This window comes from Fukomys damarensis, unplaced genomic scaffold (genome assembly GCF_012274545.1).
Source record: "Fukomys damarensis isolate Sample0158 unplaced genomic scaffold, DMR_v1.0_HiC HiC_scaffold_33, whole genome shotgun sequence".
Classification (NCBI taxonomy): Eukaryota; Metazoa; Chordata; class Mammalia; order Rodentia; family Bathyergidae; genus Fukomys; species Fukomys damarensis.
Window position 1 is genome coordinate 54,834,885 of NW_022900945.1, and position 9,031 is coordinate 54,843,915.

Genomic DNA, 9,031 nt, shown 5'->3' on the forward strand with positions numbered 1-9,031 from the left:
CGACCCTGCGACTCCCAGCCCCATCTGTCCCTCCATCCTCCATCTTTCCCTTCAGAATAACCTCACAGCTTCCCTGGGACGCACAGCTGCCCTGAAAGGCGGCGAGGGCCACGGCCCAGTTTCCTCTGGAGAAAATTCGTGCCCTCCCTCTTACGCCCTGAAGCCCTCTTTGTGTGGTCACTCACTGGTTTCTGGGCCACCCTGTGTGACTTCCCAGTCCTCTTGAATCTTCAGGATCTTCCCCCTCACTCTTTCCTTGACTTCTGTCTCTGAGGGTGTTTTGCCTCCCTGTTTAGGCCAACACCCCAAAAGCACTTGTTCGTCCCTTCTCCCCTAGAAGCTTTGTCTTACATCCGCATTTCTGCTGTTAATATTCATTTCCCCTCTCTGCCAGTGAATGCACTTAGATCTTTCCTAAACTGAGCATGGTGGTGCATGCTTATAATCCCAGTACTATGGGAAGCTGAGGCAGGAGGATCTTGAGTTCCAGGCTGGCCTGGGCTACACAGTGAGACTCTATCTTCAAAAAAAAAAAAAAAGTGTTGGGCCGGGGATTTAGCTCAGGGATGTTGCTGCCTGCCTTGTAAGCACAAGGTCCTGAGTTTGATCCCCTGTACCAAAAAGTAATAATGGTTCTAGCCCTGCCTCCTGCTGGGAGCCCTGTTTCTCCCACTGCTGGCTCCACCCTCTCCTCTCCCTGATCCCCCGTGGCCCGTGTGTCCCCTCCACGGGTCCACACTCATCTCTCCAGGTTCTCGACTTTTGTGGCTTCAGTGCTTTCCACTACACTGAGGATTTGACGTCCTCGCTCTTGGTTGCGGACCTAAGTATTTAGCTCTCTGTTGGAGCGTTCGACCTGGAGGTGAGTTTCCGGATTCCCCAAGTCCTAAGTGAATCTGTTAGCAGTAAACACAGGTGTGTGCACTCCGAGGCCGAGGAGATCCGCTGCTCCGCGCTCTCCCGGCTGACAGCATGGTCTCCATACTCTTTCGTCTTCATGCTCAAAACCACTGCATTCGCGCTGCACCTTTTAAATACAGTGATTGTGAGTCCGTGTAAGAGTGCACGATACCAAAACGCCATAAATACACTTATCTGCCATGAGTCAGGGCCTGCTGCGTGCCAGGTGCCTGGCATGTGAAGTCTGATTTCAGCTCCCCACAGTGATCATGTGAGGCTGGTTTACTCATCTTCATCAGCGAGGAAGCAGCAGTTCTCGGTAAGCCTCGCAGTGTTTTGTGCGCTGTTTCATTGCCTGGCCCCTGGCTTCTTCCGGGAACCATGCCCCACCCCTCTGGCCACCTGTGCTTCTGCAGGTCACCACGACATCCTCTCATTTTGTGTGTGTGTGTGTGTGTGTGTGTGTGTGTGTTTATTTTTTGAGACAGGGTCTCACTGTGTAGTTGAGACTGACCTGGAACTCACTATGTAGCCCAGGCTGGTCTCGAACTCCCAGCGATCCTCCTGCCTCAGCCTCCCGAGTGCTGGGATTACAGGTGTGTGCCACCACGCCCGGCAGTGGCATCCTCTCTGTTTCTGCCTGCCGCCACCCTCTTCAGTCAGCTGCACTTTGCTTTTGCCTGGAATTGACAAGCCTCTCCTGTCGTTGGCAAACTTCATAGGAGCAGAGTTTGTTTTTGTTTTTGATACAGAGCCTCACTGTGTAGACCAAGCTGGCTTCAGACTCACAGCCGGCCTCCCAAGCGTTAGGATTATGGGCCTGCATTGCCACGCCCAGCTATGACAGCCATTTTATTTTGTTTTTGGTACCAGGGATCGAACTTGTGACCTTGTGCTTGCGAGGCAGGTGGCGGAACCAGTGAGCTAAATCCCCAGCCCTTGACAGCAATTTTAAATACCCTTCCTAGCGTAAGAACCCCAAGTGGCTCCTGTTCCTGAACGAGGTTCTAGTCCTTTGGTTTAGCATCCAAGGTGCTTGCCACCCTTCGGGCCTAGGCTGGGTTGTAACTTAGGGTGCCCCATCCTCCTGGCTTCGTGAACCTGAGTCCCATCTAGCTGGGGCCTGAATCTTCCGCACACCCTGTACTTCCCACTGTAAGTCTGTTGCCGCCCCCACCTTCTTATCTCCAGGGCTGGGGATCGAACCCAGGACATCATGCTGGTTTGGCAAGCGCTATATCACTGAGCCACATCTCTAGCCCCTTTTGAAAATTTTTAATTTTTTACAGTGTTGGGACCAAACCCAAGGCCTTTCTCATGCCAGGCAAATGTTCTACCACTAAGCCACCTCCCCTTAGTTTTTATTTTATTTTTGTTTTTAATTTTAATTTAATTTTTTGGTACCGGGGATTGAACTGGGGACCTTGCCCTTGCAAGGCAGGTGGCCGAACCACTGAGCTACATCCCCAGCCTCTTAGTTTTCATTTTTATTTTGAGACAATGTCTCAGTAAATTGATCAGCCTGGCTTCCAACTTGCAATCCTCCTGCCTCAGCCTCCCAAGTAGGTGAGGTTATAGGCGTGCACCAAGCCTGGCTATTGCTCCCCTCTTCCATGCCTTTTTCTCTGCACCTACCTCCCTAGCTCAGACATCCGTTGAAATCCTACTCACACTTTAAATCCAGCTCAGATGCCACAGGTGCCACCTTCCCATAAAACCCTATGGCAGGCATCCCCGACCTTTCTGGCGCCAGGCAGTTTCCGCCCGGAAGGTTGCAGGGTGGTTCGCAGGAGCCGGGTCGAGGTCCGCGCATGTGCAGTTCACATTGTGGCGCGCCCTTGTCTGAGACACCGAAGCCGGCGAATCCGACAGGAGGCGGAGCCCAGTTGGGAAGGACCGCGGGGAGTGGCTGTAAACAGAGTCGCTCCCCTCCCTGAGCAGGAAGCTCAGCTAGGAGAGCGCGGCTGCTCTAAATTTACTGGTGTAGACGCCTTGCAGGAAGCCAAACACCTGCTGCCCTCCCGTTGGTGTCGTGTGAGGTTAGTAAGACTGCTATGCATAAGGTCGCTCGTCCCTTGTCTTGTCCACCAGGCCAGTGACCCTGGTCTGGGGCTTGGAGACCCCTGCTCTCAGGAGTCATTTAACTCACCCTATTCCAGCGCCCCACCCTTAGTATTTTTTCCTTTATTATATTTTTCTTCCTCTCTTGAGTTTTTTTGGAGACAAGGTCTCGCCATTTAGTTTAGCTGTCCTTGAACTATGTAGCCCAGTCTGGGCTCAAACTCACGGCGATCCTCCTGCCTCAGCCTCCTGAGTGCTGGGATTCCGATGGATTCTGAAGTAAATTAACACAGTGGTTTCTGCACTCAGTGCTGGATGAAGAGAAGCAGAGTCCCGGCGGCTGTAAGGTCGGCGGAGTCTGGCTCAAGCCCCGGCCCGCCCTGCCAGTCACTCACTGTGTGACTCGGGCCTTGTTGCTTGGCTGTGCTCCGTGGAGCTGTGCGGATTAAATAGAAGGCAAGGAAAGGGCTGAAAAGGACGCCTGGCAAAGGTGAAGACTTCATGGTTACTAGGTGCTGCCACCATCGTAGACATAAAGAAAATCACGCGCACTGTGTTTTGGGGGTTACTGCGGGGGAGAACGCGGCTGCCTCTCTGGAACCCGCGCCGGGTGAAGGACTCGGCTTCCAGGCCCAGCTCTGCCCGCCCCGCCCCTCAGCCCGGCGCGGCCACCAGGGGGCGCACTCTCCGGAGGCGCCCGGGCCAGGCGCTGTCCCGCCCCGCCCTAATGGACCGGACGCGCTGGGCGCGGGAGCTGGGGCGCCTCCAGCTTTGCCATCCCCTCCTGGGGACACTGGCACCGCCCGCGAGGCGTGTGACTTCGTGAAGCGCCGCCTCCTTGGGTCTGGAGCCCTCCACCTCTCCACGAACGCCTCTGGGCTTCTTTTGAAGGGAGCTGTTGGAGTGGCCGCTGGGGATTGAACCTGGGCCTCCACACGGAGCCACACCCGCAGCACGCCCTTCCCTTTACATTTCGCGACGAGGTCTCATTCAGTTCCCCAGGCGGGGCTCCAGACTGCGATGGACCCTCCTGTCTCAGCCTTGCAGGACACCGGCATCAGGGGCGGGCGCCGCACCCCGGCTCCTGCCACCTCTCAGGGACCCCTCTCCGGCTGGAAAGGCTGCTGGACGGGGATGACAGAGCGCCTCATCTCTGCCGCGGACCAAGATGGAAGGGGGGCATCGGGGCGGGGCTCTGCGGGGTTTGCGGAAAGACTAGATCAGGCGCGAGACAGAATGGAGTCCGAGGAGTGCAGCGACGGAAACACGGCCCCGCTCAGCGGCCACTAGGTGGCAGCACAAGGCAACAAACCAGAAGCAGGGGCCCGGCGGGTCAGGGCCCGACGCCTGCGCCGCGCCGGGTCTCCGCGCCTTCCTTCCAGGGAAGCCCCAGCGCGGTCGAGGGAGGAGGAAACCGCCTAACGCGATACCCACGGTTCCTTTGGGATTCCTTCCCGGAGGGGAGTTCTCCAGCGCCCAAAGCACACAAGAAGCCCGGCGTGATGGTGCATACCTGTGTCACAGCCACGCGGGAGGCTCAGGCAGGAGGATCGCAAATTCAAGGCCAGCCTGGGCAATTTAACAAAAATCGACAAAACAAGAAATGGCTGGGGGCGTGTGGCTCAGTGCCAAGGCCCCAGTACCAAATAAATAGTCTGGGATGGAGTTCAACGCTGCCTGGGTTCAGTCCTTAGTAACAACACACACATCAAAGAAAGAAAAACTGGAACACTGTGCAGGACGTCTGTTTTAGGAGGTCTCCCTCCCCATCCTAGACTGAGTGGGGAAAGAACTGATGACAGGAATTTGTTTGTTTTCTTTAATCAATCATTAGTACCCTGCAGAAGTTATTGCCTCACTCACTTCCCCTAGGGCATCCCAGAACCCCCTCCTCTGATTTCTGGAGAGAAACACAGGGGTGGGGGCTTCAGCCTTTTTGTGCTCAGCCTGGGCAACTTGGTGACTTAGCTAAATTTTGTCTCAAAAAAAAACACGGAGCTGTCATGGTAATGGACACTTGTAATCCCAGCACTGGGGAGGCTGAGACAGGAGGATCCTCATGAGTTCAAGGTGTGGACTACATAGTTCAAGGCCAGCCTGAACTACATAACAAGGCTCTGTCTCAAAAAGCCAATCAATCCATCAATCAGGCTGGAGCTGTGGCTCAATGCAAAGGGTCAGGCTCATTCCCCGTGTGGGGCCACCAGTAGCTTCCAGGAGTTGATCATGACCTGGGCAAGGCACCTACATCTCCTTAGCCTCACTCTTCGAGTTCCAGAACCCTGGATGGGGTCCCCTTCCTGGCTTCCTGTTTCCGACTTGGGGCTGTGCTGTTCCACTTGCTGCCGGCCCTGAGTCCTCCAGCCCCTGTGGCCCTCGCTCCTGGGGGCCACACCACTGCGCTGCATTTTTGCTTCACACCTCCTCTCCTATGAACACTTCTCCCTGCCTGTGGCCATCACTTTGGTCTGCTTTTTCAAGGACTCTTACTCCATCACCTTTCCCTCAGGAGCCAAGGACCACAGGGCTGCCCCCAGGGTGGACATCTCACGGGTACTCAGAAGGAGTGTCTGGTCCCCATGTTCAGGCCTTCAGATCTGAAGCCCCCAGCAGTCTCCCACCTTCTCTACCCCGCTGTAGCCCCCCTGCTCATCCTTCAAAGACACCACCCAGCTCACATCACCTCTTGGATGAATCCTGTTGAGTCCTTGCTGCTTTGACTAAACTTGAGCTCTTTCTCTTGCTGTAGAATTCCTGTCTGTCTGTACTAATTTACTTTGAGACGGGGTCTTGCTATGCAGTGTAGGACAACCTTGAACTTGCTATGTAGCTACTTAGCCCAGCTGGCCTCAAACTTGCGAGCCTCCTGTCTCAGCCTTCCACATGCTGAGATTACAGGTGTGCACCATCATTCCTGGCCTATACCTTGTAAGGGTATTCAGGAAACATTTGTCAGATGAACAAATCTGCTAACGAGGAAATTCATATTTTGTCTCCCAGTGCAATGCTTTACACAGCTCTGTTAAATTCTCGAGCAAATCCTAGCCCATGATGCGATTCGGGCCTGTTCCCAGCTCTGTCTCGCATGTGCTTTGCCTGTGGTGCCAGGGGCTGTGAGCTCACTCATTCCGTTCACAGCACTCCTATGAGCTGGGCACACTCTCTGAGAAGGAGACCAGTGGCTGGGGACACCCAGGATCCCGGAGCTGTGGGGGTCACACCGAGACTGGGGGGGAGCTTGGGCCCTTTCTGTCATCCTGTGCTGTCTCCCGAAAGCCAGACACGGTCCCTTCAGGGGTCCAGTTGTGTCTAGGGCAGACACCCGTCTCTGCAGACCGTCCTGAGAAGGACGACACTGACTCACAGATGCCCGCGTCCCTGTAGATTCCTGAGCAGGTTAGAAAGCCGCCAAGCTGGGCGCAACCTGCATAATTCCCTGAGTTCCTCGACTCCAGCTGCCAGAAAGACAGAAGAGGAGCCTAAAGAGGATGGGGAGGGAGGAGAGGAGGAACAGAAGGAGGAGAGAAATGAGGAGGAGGAGGAGGAGGAGGGAGAGGAGAAAACAGCCAACAATGAGGGTCGCAGGACAGAGGCTGCTGTGCACAATCCCTCCCTTGTTTCTTCCGAAATAACTCTCACCTCCTCTGTGTCTGCTCAAATGCCACCTTTCACTCCCTAAGAAGAAGCCGGGGAGCAGCAGACACCTCCACCCGGCACCTCCTCTTTTATTTTTCTTCCCCATTTTGAAGCCCCTTTTCACAGCCACGGAGTAGTAACAAGGGAACGAGGGTGAACGCCCGTAGAATACATGACTTCTAGATGAAATCCAATTAGTGTTTATGTGGATTTTTGTGTCCTTTTTCCCACAGATCAGCCAAGGGAGGAGGAAAGTTTGATTTCAAAAATTCCTTCCCAAGAGTCACAGGTGGGAGAAGCTAAAAAAGACTAGAAAGAGACCAAAAATGGTCTGGGGCTAAGGTGGCCCCAGGGCAGGGACAGCGGGACAGAGGGGTGCTGAACAGCTTGTCCGCACCTCCACGGGGCGGGGGGCTGATCCCCAGACCCGGGGGCCCTGGCCCTCCCCTCTCCCCAATTCCCAGCGCGGCGGGCTCGGGAGAAGAATGCGGGTCAGGAACGTAAGTGACCTTTCACACCTCAGACAAGCTAAGTTTGTTTTCTCCCTTTCTGTCCAGCCCGCAGCAGGAGGGAGGGGGAAATGGGCTGGGCCTTGTCGAACTTTCTCCTGCTACAATACCCTTGAGGGGTTGAAGCCGGGGGAGTAAAGGATCTATTTATTTTGGCTCTGGAGGGACAATGTAAGCAGATGGTCTTTGATGGGATTAGCGGCGTAATCTCTAAGACCCTGGTAAATTGGAAAATGATCCATTATATTCCTGGAACCTTTGGCAGCTTCAACTCCTGGGGAGGGAGGGGCAGGGCCCGGGGGCACCTTGTTAGAAAGGACCCCCCGCTGGGGCAGCCCAGGCCGGCGCGGAGAATTAGGGAAGAGGTTCGTTAGCGCGGGCCGGCCCCTCTTCCGAGGGAGCAGAGAAGTAGCACTGCCCCAGCTCTCCGCTGCTCCTTTTTCTCTTCCTTCCCCCTGTTTTAGGCACGTTGGGTCGTCCCCACTTCCCAGGCTGCCACCTTTCCATTCCCAGGATGTTCCGGGAACCTCTAGGGAGAGAAAGTTATGGGAAGGGTCGGAAATTCTTGGATCTCCTTTCTGTCCATCCCACTTGCTCTCCATCCTTCCCACCCCTTGCCTCACTTCGACAGCCTGGGCAACTTCCTGGCCGTCCCGGGACCCGCCGCTGGGCGAAGGGACTGGGCGGTAACTTACTGGGGTCAAGTGTGCTCTGCCTACCTCCGAGCTCACCTGCCTCCCGGCCCTCGGTAACTGCACAGGTGGGCCCTGGCGAAGGTTGGCCGGCAGTTATATCATCAGCTTCTTTAGGACTTCGCAGTGTATAAAAGAAACCTCGATATTCAGAATTTCATTTGGATCTGGAGAAGACTTGAGTGAGCATGCAGACATTTGGAAAGCTGGAGGATGGTTTTAGCAAGCGTTGCTTTTTGCCTGAGGTCATCCAGTTTAGTAAATGAGTTAGGACTGAAGCCTAACTTTACGTGACTTCTAGTTCAGGGCTTGAGCATCTCCGTCTGCTGACTTCCTCCTGCCGGTGAATCACACGTGTGTGCATGCACACATACACTCGTGCACACACATGCTTGTTTGGATTCTCCCTGCCTCTTTCCCAAACACACACCAGGAATCCTAGTTATATATTCCATGTGTTTCTAATCTGTACAAATGGGATAGCATTGCTTATCTTATTCAACCTTTAACCTTTTCACCCAACATAGGGTCTGCTCATGTTGATAAAATTGTCTAAATTTTTCCTTTATTGTCTGTAACAATTTGTTTATTCATTTCAGCATCTAAGTCACTTCTCCAACTTAACTGTTACAATCACTGTTTTACAGGTGCCTGATTGGAACTGTGTTAAATCTATAGATTTAACTTGGGGTAGTAAACCCAGAACACAACCAATATATGCATTTTCCATGCACAGAGTCTCCACAAGCCTCTAAAATTAAATGCACACATAAAAAAGGGACGTGGACTGAAAAAAAGGCAATAAAAACAAGTGACTCAATTGGAAATAAAAATTCTAGCGCTTGTGGGCTGGGAGTGTAACTCAGTAGAGCATTTGCCCTGGGTACAATCCCCAGCACGGGAAAAGAAATTTCTACACTCTTGAGAGTTTTAACTGTAAGTGTAAAGGAGGCAGCCCCAGGAGGGATTTGACTCATACAACGCACTTGGGAATGTTTCCTTTTATTTTAGTGTCGTTTTTTTTTTTTTAAGAGCAACAGTCTGCTATGTATTTATTTATCCGAGATACTTTGAGGCCGACACAGGATTCCAAGACTGGTTGCAGGAAGAAGGCAAGAGGCAAGGGAGAGAGAGCGCGAGAGCAGGGCCGGCCGGCCGTTCACCCCACCGCACGCGCTCCCGGGCCCAGGCGACCCTTCCCGAACTGGGTCCCGAGCGTCCGTCCGGGAGGAC